This window comes from Hipposideros armiger, unplaced genomic scaffold, assembly GCF_001890085.2.
Source record: "Hipposideros armiger isolate ML-2016 unplaced genomic scaffold, ASM189008v1 scaffold_674, whole genome shotgun sequence".
Taxonomy (NCBI): Eukaryota; Metazoa; Chordata; class Mammalia; order Chiroptera; family Hipposideridae; genus Hipposideros; species Hipposideros armiger.
Window position 1 is genome coordinate 284,806 of NW_017732024.1, and position 12,510 is coordinate 297,315.

The window sequence follows — 12,510 nt, forward strand, 5'->3', positions numbered from 1 at the left end:
AATAACTAATATTTATATAATAATTTAGAGCTTGGAAACTTCTTAAGTCTTCCCAATAAATCTTTCATTATTGACATTTTGCAGATCAGGGAAATTAATCTTAGAAGAATTAAATAACCTGCTTTATCACATCAGAACATAACCTAAGCCTGAAACAGGACTGCAGATCTACTGAATGTCAAATCTACACTGATACATAGGAGAGAAGAGAGAAGTCCCATCTTTGGTCCCATCTCTCCCCAACCCCCGCTGATTTTACTGTCTGATGAAGGTGGTCAACAGCTGCCACTACATTTATAGATGTCTTCCTTGAAACAGGATGAGCAAACATAATTTGGTACATTATTCTTATTATTACTAAATATGAAGATGGGCAAAGGTCAAAATAAAAGGTGATGAAGATTATTTGTGAATAAATTCTCAGAGGTAAACAGCTTTATACATCTTTAATAGTCTCAACTCAAAAGTTTATTTAAAATGTTTCAGCCAAATCATAAGGTTTCACATTGCTAAACTTCTGTCCTTGTCCAGCTAAGTGGTTAAAAAAGGAAAATAACTTAAAATGTCTTTTGAGAAGGACCATACATAAAAGCTACACTGTTTAGCTTTTAAAAAATGCAGTATATTCTTAACTATTGTATTCCATGAAAATATTGTAGTCTCTAAAATTTATATTACAGCCTGACGAAAAGCCTTTACTAGCTGAAGAACTTTAAGGCTGTCCTAAAGTCTTATTCATTTTAAAAGGCGTGATTCTGTTCCCCATAAACATGTCAACATTTTTACATCATGTTAGCAGAATTTTCCCCAGTAGTGGTTCAACATGTGTACAAATACTATTAAGGTGCAAAACATTTAAAACTCAATTGTGTGTTCATAGGATATTACAATATTAAACAACAACGGCACCTTAATTTTAAGTGCCTCTGCCCTTCAAAGTAGAATGTGAATATTTTCAAAGTCATACAATTCAAGTGTTAGCACCAGGCGGTGCTTTCCCATCTTAAAGCAATAGTTTAGATGAGGATGCTTCACCACTATGAACAAAACATCTGTTGGAGGTTCAGCAATTAAGACAAATAGTTTCCTCTCTAACTGTTTTAATGTGAAATGAACATTGCATTATTAAGAGAAGCTCAGGCCATGACAGATCCGAAGCTGAAGGAGGAAAGAGAGGCTGAGCGTGGGTAAGCATGCTCTGTTTTGAGCTTCTTGGAACTAAGGTACCCTCTGCCACTGAAATAGATAGAGTCAGGGTCAAGACAAAACAGATCGAAGCTGTTCCACGGGACTGCTACTTTAGACAGTCAGAAGACAATGCTCTCTCTTAAAAGATGAAAATGAGCTGATATTGCACTTTTCCCTGTTTCTCAGTAAACTCTGAATAACCCCACAATGATGGATATGCTAGTGATGACATAAACCCTTCTGAATTTAACATCCTGTTCGAGGTGATCCTCTCTCAGGCTTAATGATCCAAACATTTACTTCATAAATTCTCCATTCTGAATTAGCATTTGATTAAATTTTATCAATGATGTCATTCAATTATCTCAAATAATTTAAATCATTTTTCTAATAATTTAACATATAATATTAATTACTACTAAAAGGCCTCACTTAAATCTTTTTCCAAGAGCTGTTCTATTAGCACAAGGAAAACCAGAACTTTTTCTGCAATCTAATGATAGGCTGAGAAATGGGCTAGATTTTCAGCATATCCATACCAAGTTGTTGAAAGTCCTTGGAAGCTGCAATGCACATCTAAGTTGGCAATTTAAAATCTTCTGACCTCTTTGTGACTTTCCTGAAGTGAGCTCCTTCAATGAGACCAATGACAAGAGAAATGGTCCATGCTGGATTGATATTAAAGCTCACCTCTTTTCAATTCTTTTTTCAGTAGTCTCAGAGGAGGGAAAGGATCAGACATGCTCCCTTAATTTTGTTTCCTGGCAATTAACTCCCAGAATAACACCAAATAATTACAACCATAACATTGCAGAGAAAGTTAAGAGTAACAGTAAATGTCGCTAAGCTGTGAACTTTGACAAACAAGCCCCTGTAAATGGTGCTAGGCTGACTGCCATGCACCTGATAACACGTTCTGCATTGATGCTCAGAAGATGTGGGGAAGAAGACAGCTCATCACGCTGAAGGAAAGTCTCACTGCGTGAGATATGACATTTTGGAAGTTGGGGACGGGAGAAATAACACACAGAAAGAATTCGTTACGAGTGAAACCAGCAGTACCTCAAGTGAAATATCTATGCATTTACCTGTCTATTTCTCTTTTTTTTTTTTTTTGAGTGGGAGAGAAAAACATGAATACCCTCATGCTGCTCTCCCCAAAGGAACACAGCAGAGTGACCCTGAGCTTGTGCTAGTAGTAATTAGAAAGAGAAACATGCTGTTCAGCAAACTAATGACTATCTCCCGGTCCCCAGTGGCCCTCAAAGTCCCTCAAACATTCAGTCAGAGGGACTAACCCCACCCACACTAGTGCAGGTAGCCTATATTCTTTACTAAATGTGGTGTTTTGACTTCAGCCTTACTCCATTCCCTTTCAATTATCTTTCTGCCTCTACTTCCCTGGTCAGCTGCTTCTGAGTCTTTCTTCTTGGTTCTCTTTTGTTCTGTAACCAACTTCATGAAAGATACTGACTTAGCCACTGGCCCTTTTCTCTTCCCTCTCAGTCATTCTCTTTGTGACAGACTCTATTTTCTTGCATTGTCCTCCTATCCACATTGGGTTTTCCATACTACTCCCCTCTGTGTAGACATGTCTCCCTTTTAGCTAGGTTCAGGCCATGTGATGGAATCAGGCTAGTGAATTTGAGCAAAAGTAATTTAAAACATTTCCAGGCCTGTCTTTAAAAAGCATCATCCAGATCCTGTGACCCTTTTTTTCTCTGCTGTCATGATGTTGCAGACCATGTGTTCCAAATGGTATAATTCCCAGGTGGAGATGGGCCATGCAATCAATCTACAGACTGTCATGATTCAAACATGGCATAAGTCTTTGTTGTATTAAGCCTCTAGCAGAACTTCCAAATTTTATTAGGTTGAGCTCGTAACAATAATTCCCAGCTGGATTTGCTTATAAGTCTCATAGCATGCACTAAGTCCCTAGGGGATCTGCCATCTTTCAATGGAGCAAGAAAATGTCTTTGAACTAGTTTAAGTACTCCTTTTCCCCATCTATCCCAAAGTAGTTCATATGCCTTAAGAAATCCATAAAGGTGAAAACGAATGCCTAGTTTGCAATTGCATGTGTTTATTAAGTTTCCTCCATTTTCATAAACTTACATAGGACATGTTTTAACTCTGTTATGTACCTTCTGATAAAAACATAAATTGTTTGAAAATAATACAGTATTATCTCAGAGACTTCCATTTTCCTCTATTTTTGTTGTATTAGTCTACTCTCATATTTCATGTCTGAATAACCTTAGTCTCTTGGTACAATAGCTAATGCCTGGGCAATCATGGTAATCATGTGCCCTAGGCTCAGGATTAATCTGCTGAATTTCACATGCAGACAGACATTTGACTACAAGTCCAAACTTGGAGGTGAGAACACACAAAATAAGTTACCTAAAAAAGGCTGAAGCATCTTGAGGGCTAATGCAAGTAAAGAACTATAAATGAAGATTCATTAGTCTGACAACTCCTATAATTAAAGATAGAGCCTTAAAATCTCTCCTGAAGTCTTTTAAAGAATGACAATGGGGAGGGGCCGGCCGAGTGGCGCAATGGTTAAGAACTCCCTTGGGATGCCAGAGGCCCCCGGTTCGGATCCCACATATGAGGGCCAGTGACACTGCCCTCCACAGCTAAGATGCTGAACAACAGCTCAACCTGGAGCTGGGCTGCCGTGAGTCGCCGGTGATGGCGTAGGCTGCAGCCCCTGCTGTGGTGGGTTGCCATGGGCTACCGTGTGTGGCCAGCAGCCAGTGTGGGCGACTGATCTGCCTCGCCCGGGAAGAGCGCAATGACGGTGCCAACTTGGGCCAGTGAAGCAACATCCTCCACAACTAGATTGAAGAACAAAAATGACAGCAACTTGTATGTTCCCCTTCCCCCAGTTCCCCAACACTGTTCCCATCCCCCCAATTCCCCAATAAAAATCTTAAAAAAAAAAGAATGACAATGGGGAATGGAATTCCACAATAATCCAGCAAATGGAACTTTTATCATCTTTTCTCCTCATTTTTCTCTCTCAATTTCCATTTCTGTGTGTTGGTACGTATTACAATCCCAAATGTCCCTCAAATCTTCCTATCATATTCTTTAAAGTTCATCCATAAAAAAGACTCTTTCTTCCCACTTCCTTTCCTGTGTTAACATATTTCTGCATAAAACATGTTATTTACTTAGCTGTCTTTAATATTTTTCTTATTTACCTGTCACCAATATTTGGTATTCAAAGGGACAATGCAAGATTAATCCAACAAAAAATACATATTCCCCCAGTTTGGCCCCAAAATACAAGTGTAATTTTTCCCCTCTAGATGAAGAACACCAATTGCTCATCCTGCCCCAAGACTCCCAGAGAGAACTCCATCATACCAAACAACCAGTCTTGTTTTAATGCCTCATATGAAGAGCATTCTAAATGCTATGACTACTTCAAAATAATCATTGTGAAATTAGTCCTGCAGCTAAAGTAAACATCTGTTGGAAGCTGTTATGGACTGTATATGTCCCCTCAACATTCATTTGTTGAAGTCTTAACCTCCAATGTGTTGGTATTTGGAGGTGGGGTGTTTGGAAGGTAATTAGGTTTAGATGAGATTATAAGGGTCACCCAGAAAGGGATTTGTGTCCTTCTAAGAAGAGAGATACCAAAACTCTCTACCATGTGAAGACACAGAGAGAAGGAACAATCATCTTCAAGCCAGGAAGAGAGCCCTCACCAATAGCCAAGTCTGTTGGCACCTTGAGCTTAGAATTTCCAGCCTCCAGGACTGTGAGAGACAAGTGTTTGTTGGTTAAGGCTCACACAACGCTCCCCACCTCCCCATCTATGGTATTTTATAACAGCAGACCGAGCAGACTAAGACAGAAGCTGTTGAAATCATACTGTCCCAACACCACTGGAACTACTGATGTCATCTGTCAGGTCATATGGAATGTGCCTGGGATAAAGCCTCAGCTTGTTCTCTGCTACAAACATTACTGCAGATCTCTTTCTCTCACATAGAAGTTTTTAAGCCTACAGCACAGGACCAATTAGTCATCATTTATTCACCTAACAAAATCCTACACCAAAATTGACCATACATCTACTGCTCTGGGACACAAAATGGCCAGTAGTACACCTGAACTTAGACAGTGGCTGGCATATGCAACTTTACAGGCCCAGTGTCATGGTTTCATTTCAAATACTCAGTAGAAATTTTAGCTCACAGTGTGACCCTTCAACCATTACATGTCAAGAGCTTATAAACGACTACACTCAAATAATCCAGGGTCAATATTTTAATTTGCTGGTATTATGGGTAATTGTAATAACTCTTTTAACATTTCTTTAAAAATTTGAATAAAAACTGAACAGTATACCTAATCTATTCAATTTTGCCTTATCAATAAACTAACAGACATAATTAAATTACCTTACAATATTCATTGTCATAGATTTTGCTAAAGTCATAGGTAATGATGTTAATTTTTAAGCCTAGACATATTTTTCATTTAGAAGCAAATGTTCACCACTCAAACACTGGTAAATAGAACAAGGATGTTTAATGCCATTTTCTTGATTATTTTACAGTTATTAAGTATGGCTATTAATTGTGTCCAGAAGTTAGTATTATGTTTCTGTGCTTCTAACTCTAGATGTTATTTCTTGGCTTTATTGAACAGAATCAGTTGTTATTAATTTCATATATAATAAATAATAAAGTATATATGCTAAATATATAATAAATTAGTCTGTTTTAACAACAAAAACCACCATAAAAATGATTTATCTAAACATTTCTTCATATTTTCCAATGATTCTAGAGCTCTCAAGAACTTCTATATTATGATTTTCCAGGAGCTAAATGATACTGTGATATCTGAGATGTCAATATATTGACATTATAAAGTGTAAGCAAAGAAGTTAAATTTAGAAGCTCTTTATATATGAATACTTGTTACCCCAAGGTTTAATTTATCCTTGACTATAAGAGTCAGAAATATCCTGAGAATTCACTGCTTTTACATAAGACTTAATCATTGAAAATATTATTGTTTTAATAATTTCCTCATTTTTCCATCATTCTCAAAACCTGTGTTTTCTCCCTTTAAATAATTCACTGTTTTTCTCTCCATTTTCTAGTCAAGAAAACAGATTCATTATGCTCAGAGTTTGTGCATTTTGAACCAATAATGTTTCTATATGCTCCTATCTCTTACAATGATCCCATAAGCTAAGTCACTCACAGTATGCCTTCTTTCCAGGATGAGTCCATTATGCTTACCATGGGGTTCATACAATCCTTATAAATCAGATAACTCCTAATACAGAAACCTAAATTTGGTAAGTTATTTCCATAAATTTGAAAGTGACAAGCTGAGAGAAGTTTGAAAATTAATGAGTTAGAAGATTAATACAATTTAAAAATTTTAAAAACTAAAGAATACTGACTCTTATGTAAATATTTTTAGTTTCATTAATTTGAAATTCTACCTTTGGTATTAAAGATGGCACTTAACATTAATAATTCATATTGAGAATTGTTTTCTAATTACATTGATTTGGGAAATACAGGAAAGCTACAGTTTTGATAATTTTGAGAACCTAACCCATTTTACCTTAAGTTAATAAGTTGAAAATTATCTTCATAATGTATCCTTACAAGCTCAAATATTAGCTAACAGAATCAGTAACAAGTAACATAGATGTATTAGTTCAACTTAGATACATAAACATAAGTAGATTAAGCTGGATTGGCAATAACAGAATAAATAAATCTGTGATAGAAATGCATAATATTGCTTTCTGACAATTCTATCTACACAACCAACAATAAATTTGATATTATTGTCTTCATCCCAGTTTACAAAAAGTCACTTCCTATTTATTGCTGGTAGGGATAGCCACTAGAAAATTAGATGTTTGGAACAGTTACTGTTTTTCAGAAAGCATAGACATTTTTAAATTCATTTGCACAGTAAAGGAAAATGTCTACCATTGAGGTTAATGTGATTATAGTCCTTCTAAACATTTGATTCTAAGGACGAAAATTTGTTTTTTGTTGTAAAAAAAGTTTTGTATTTGACTATTTACTCTCTTACTCAAGTGTCTGGTACTATCACAAATCTTTACTATTTAACAGGACATGTCAATTACAACTATGTTGTCAGCTATAGAATGTTCTGATATAAATTGTATATGAGTGCTTTCCATATAAATATGTAAAAAAAAATCTGGTACAAAGGTGTTTGTACCATATCTACAAGGATTAACAAGAATTAAAAATATATCCTGTATATTAGAAAGACAGTTATTCAACTCTAATTCCTTATCAAAATTTATATTATTCAATAAAAAACATGGGTATTCAAACTTCATTCACTCTAATAAACTATCTTAAGGGCCACATTATATATAAATAAAATAAAATCCTGTAACAAAACTCATGATAATGAACACCATGAGTTCGGATTTAAAATAACTCACAATTGGCTGCCAAATCCTGTGCAGCCATGTCTGAACCATTTAATTAAAGGCACAATAATACTATCCTGTATTTTAAGCAATTGAACTGTTTCTGACTCTAATTATGTGTTACGTGTTACGGTGTTTTACTATTATATGTGGGGCGCGTGCATGTGTGTGTTTGAGGTTGATATTCACTGTACGTAAATGTTTCAAAAATAAATTATTTCTAAAATATTTCTCAGTTAAAATAGGCAATGGTTAAGAAGACAACTGATAAAGGAACATTTTGGGGAGCAGGTATTTAAAGAATAATTCAGGTTACATAATGATGCTGTTAATCTAGTGATTTTCCCACATTTATTTTCTTTAGTTTTACATCAATTTTATGTACTTCAGTCACTTTATCCACTTTTAATAATTCAGGTAAGGTACGTCTTCTGTCATTTATTTTCCTGATAGTATGCTATCCCCTTTTACTTAACGGCACAAAAGCCTCAAATGACCTGTAATTTACTTCATGAAAGGCAACATGGTATAGAAGAAAGATATGATGTGGGAGTTTTTATTCCCCACTTTGATGCTTACTGCCTGGTTTAGTCATTGACTTCCCTGAGGTTTGGTGTGTGCAAACATCAAATACTGTATTTTGCTGTGCATAACATGCTCCTATGTGTAATGTGCACCCACGTTTTTGGCCCAAACTTTCAGGGAAAAATCCTTTAATTCAAATTTATATTTGTTTATGTTTAGATACTTGTTTTTGGTATTATAAAGGAATTTTAGCATTTATTTATTTATTTATTATTACACTTTTAACACATAAGCATAATTAAAACAATTTAAAACATTTATATAGATACAGAATTAGTACTACCCATGTATGATGCGCATCCTTATTTTTCCCCTCACAAATTTGGGCAAAGCAATGAGCAGTATATACGGCAAAATACAGTAATAAACCTGCCCTAATCCACTGGGCTAATGTAAATGGAAAAAAGTTAATGGCCATGAAAATTTGAGATAACCAGCCTTTGTTTGAACTATAATTTTTTTTCCATCAAAACCATCATCCAACAAAGCATTTTTAAGTACTTGCTGAAGTTCCAAACATGGGGCTCTACCTTCTACCTGTAGGTGAATGTGGTGCCTGCAGAATCCACCGCACAAAGCCGGTCAATTCGTGATCAAGTGTCCCTCAGGCCCACACTTAATGTTGAGCCCACAGGAAGCAAACTGTGCTCTATTTGGAGCTGTAGTTCCGATAAAACATGTTTTTATTACACAAATTAGATCTCATGTGATTGTTTAAAGAGATTATTTGTCAGTTTAAGTTGAGCACTGGGTTGGCCCCATGCAGTTTGAAACTGGAAAAGCTTACATAGAATTTGTAATGCCCCTCCGTGTGGCTGCTGTGCAGGCAGGGGCGCTTCAGTGCACGGAGGCTCCGTCCACACAGACGCACTCCTTGCTTTCTCCTGGCACCTGGCACTTTCTCCTGTGCTCAGAGATCTAGCTCCACCTGCGTTCTCTCGAAGCTCAGAAGCTACTGTTTTGACATTAAACTCTAATGCAGTTTAAAGCACCTGAAACAGCATTCAGACATGCTGTGGTACCTGGCTAGACTCTCCAAGCACTTGCTGATGAACCAATAATGGCTTTTGGTGATATTCTGGATACAAAGTTGCATAGATTTTGAATGGTCTGGCCCTGTTTTACCATGAGACTTATCATAGAATGCGTGATTTATTTATTTTTTCAGGAAAGCATATGCTCCTTTATAGCAAAAACCCTGATTTTCTCAATTTCGAGTGTCTTCATCAGAAACAAAATTGTAAGTGTACTATCCTAGGATGTAATTAAATGTATTTTTGACACATGGAAGAATGATCCATTTAAACAACAAACAACCGCTACTTGCTGTCTTAGGCAGATTTGTAAAAAGCAATTTTGCTCTAGGTCTTGGGGTTGGGTACCCAATGGAAGGACAATGGCCTTCACAAGGCTGTTGACAGTAGCCGTATGTGGTGGGTGTTGAGTCGCTGTGGGTCATTGCAAAGGTCAAAAACCAAAAGGGAGAATGGGAGGCAGGGCCTTCTGGAATGGAGGCGCGTGGGAGCTGATGCGAAACAAAACCTGAAGGCCAGGAAAGTGCCTATAAGTCTCAGTAATGAGGAGGGACTAAGAAAGAGGGGCACGGGATCGAGAGATATGTGGCAGTGGTTCTCCTCTCAGAAACAGAGCTGTTCTCCCCCAAATTCTTTAGCCTTAAGTCACTCCGTGTTCAGCTCCAGGAGCTCTAGGCTTCCCACTAGTAGCTAAGTCTCTCTGTACCACGCGTCACCTGCTCAGCGACGTTCATTCTGCTAAAAAAAAAAAAAAATGTCTGCATGCTGCTGGGGTAACAGGCACATAGCAATTCTATGCTGACAGGTGCAACAGAGCCACTGGACATGGGACCAGGTGGAGATGCCGAGACCATAGAGAAAATGTATGGCCCCAACTCTCACAGGTGGGCTCTGGGGGATTGCCAGCAGAGGGTAAGAGATGAGGAGAGTATTCTCGGGGGTGAAGGCTCTCTCACAGCTGGTGGGACAGCAAAGTATCAACAGAGTAAAATATAACATTTCAGAAAACCTTTACAGGAGATCAGCGTTCTCCACGTGTTTAATTATCAGATGTATATTCCCAGGAGGTTTAACACATGGCAATTAGTCTCAGGGTAAGTAAATCAAACTAAGAATTCAATTCACATCAGAGAAACAGTTCAGATATTAAGCAAGAAATCTGAATCATAAAAGTTACAGCACAAACTTTAGGTTCTGATATTTTATGATGTTATGATGTCATATCTGGCTTAATTTGTACATTGCTTAGTTTCTTTCTCTTGTTGACTGAAGGCATAATTGATTACTAGAGGGGATATTTCTTCTTTTGGCTGCATAATACCTAAGTGCCCTGATATTCTATCTATTTGGAGGACATATGTAAAGCACATCCGACCTATGACAACCACCCTTCTGCAAAGGTTTTAAACACACACACACACACACACACACACACACACACACACACACACACACACAAAACCTAGAGGTGATTTAGGCTGAAACAGGCATTCTTATAAATAAGGCATGTTAGCTACTGAGTAGCATTTGCCATGTATTTCCTCTTTCTCTGGACTTCCTCTAGGGAAATGCATTTCTATTGTCTTAGGGAAGGCAATACTGAACTATACTTCATTCCACCATCCACTGGCAGGCACCCATATTCTAATCAGGCTCTCCTGCTTCCAATGGGACAAACGCCCAGCCAATTTCACTGAACAACACTTCCTCCTACGGGTCCTTACCTCCTGCTCACAAGAACTGCCAAGTCTTACTGATGACTAAGAACTCTGTGAGGTGGTCGAGACCTAGAACTTCTAAAGTAAAATGTTTCCCTCTAGAATCTTCAGTCTAAATTATACTAAGTCATGTATTGATAGGGGAAACTGTATCCTAGAGGGTACTGTTGTGTACCATAGAAATGCCCAGCTTAAGAGCCCAAACACTCATTCGCTGAGCAGCTAGGAATGTTGGGAGGTATGTGCCCAAAGCAAAGCTCCTCCCCAGACACTCGCCTTAGCCAGAGGACCCTGCTCTGCATGAGGCTGTAATTCCTCCTTCTGATAAAGTTCTCATTCAGAGCTTGCTTGGTGTATAGCCACAAAGCCCTGCTCCCTTTCTTCTAGTTGCAACACAAGGAAGTGTTAGGCAGACACTCTCCAGAATCAAAAAACTGTCCAGGATCAGAAAATGTCCCACTTTTCAATGTTTCAGAAGAGTTTGCGTAGAAATATTATTTCTTCCAAAAGCATTTGGCAGCATTTCCCAGTGAAGCCAAGTGGGCCTGGAGTTTGCTTCTTGGAAAGGTTATTAACTACACGTCCAATTACTTTAGAGTAACTCTACAGTTAGAAGTCACAGTGTTCACTTCAGTTCAAAAGTCGTGGTGCTTCTACTCTAGTGACCTACCATTTTTAAAGGAACAGGTCTCTTAGATTCCATTTTTATCCAGACCCTTATCCCGTCATCCTGTTCTTTCATATAAGGCAAACGTGCATAGTCGAACCAGAACTGGCAAGCAACTGATGCCATTCTATAATCATTTTCATTTCCTTTAAAACTCAACTCTAGTCACTAGGTTAATACTGTCCATCTGATTGTCTCTATCATTGAGAAAGTTCTATTTTAGACTTAATTTCCTGGAAACAGAGCCTAGGCCAAACTCACAGGGTTCACTTGAGGGCAGGGTTCAAGTGAAAGAAACAAGAATAGGGGGAAACAAAAGTAGGGTGTGAACAGAAAGGATGCTAAGTCCAAAGCTGTACATAGTCACACTGGATATATCATCTCAGGAAAATATAGCCACTTTCTCCGTTATTCAACATATGTTTAGGATGACTATGTGCAACCATTGTGTCTTACAGCAATCCATGAGTAGAGAGGAAAGGTGAAAAATATTATCTGCCAGCTCCTGTATATCTCTTGTCTTGGATTGGTCCAAATTTTCCCCCGAGAGAAAAACCCTGTTCCAGACTGTATTTCTTAAGACTTTCTGGGACTTATCTGAGATATTCAGAGGTCCTCTGTATCCTACCACATTGGATCTGGAATCAGGAACTGCTGTGGTTCCCTCCAAAACCCAGACACTGCCACCAGGAAGGCTGAGTCACATAGCATGATAGGACACGAGGTTGCAATGGAAGGTGAGACCTGATGACCTCACGATGGCCCAAGACACTTCTGGGCCTCTCATCCAGGAAGCAGGGAAAGTAACCAAGACTAAAATGGCATCTAAGGTCAAGGATATCCAGGAGG